A 528-nucleotide genomic window follows, 5' to 3' on the forward strand; every position below is an offset into this window, starting at 1 on the left:
CACTAAACGATAAAATGTTGCTTCCAATGAAACATTAAGCTAATTCTTCAACAAATATCTTATAGGGCATATAATGTTAAGCAGTTCTGATTACTTTTGAAACAATAAGAAAATAGTCATTGTCACAATGTAACTTATGGAAAATTCTACTTTTGTTGAATAGTTATAACATGATATAACAATACTTCAGTATATACTTTTATCAAATGTAGATAGTAATTCTGATATTTTTTATAAATTTTGCTTATTATGACCATACGCAATGGGTTTAGAAGCCAAAATAAAAACTTTATACTGTAATCGCATATTTAAAAACCAATTGATATTAATTATTATAGTTATTATGTGCTAGGGGACTTAAATTACTATTTCGAATAGGTGTTTGGATTAATCTATTTTTCCAATAATACTCGAAAGTTGCTCGAAAACATTAAATTCAATTGAAAATAAGGGGCGCACGACTTAAAAAGAAAATGGATAGATTATCATTGCGTTTATATTTGATCAGATTAATTTAAAAATGATAAT

The sequence above is a fragment of the Ctenocephalides felis genome, unplaced genomic scaffold (assembly GCF_003426905.1).
Source record: "Ctenocephalides felis isolate EL2017-DRISC unplaced genomic scaffold, ASM342690v1 CF-g0.4_SCAFFOLD_03571, whole genome shotgun sequence".
Lineage (NCBI taxonomy): Eukaryota > Metazoa > Arthropoda > Insecta > Siphonaptera > Pulicidae > Ctenocephalides > Ctenocephalides felis.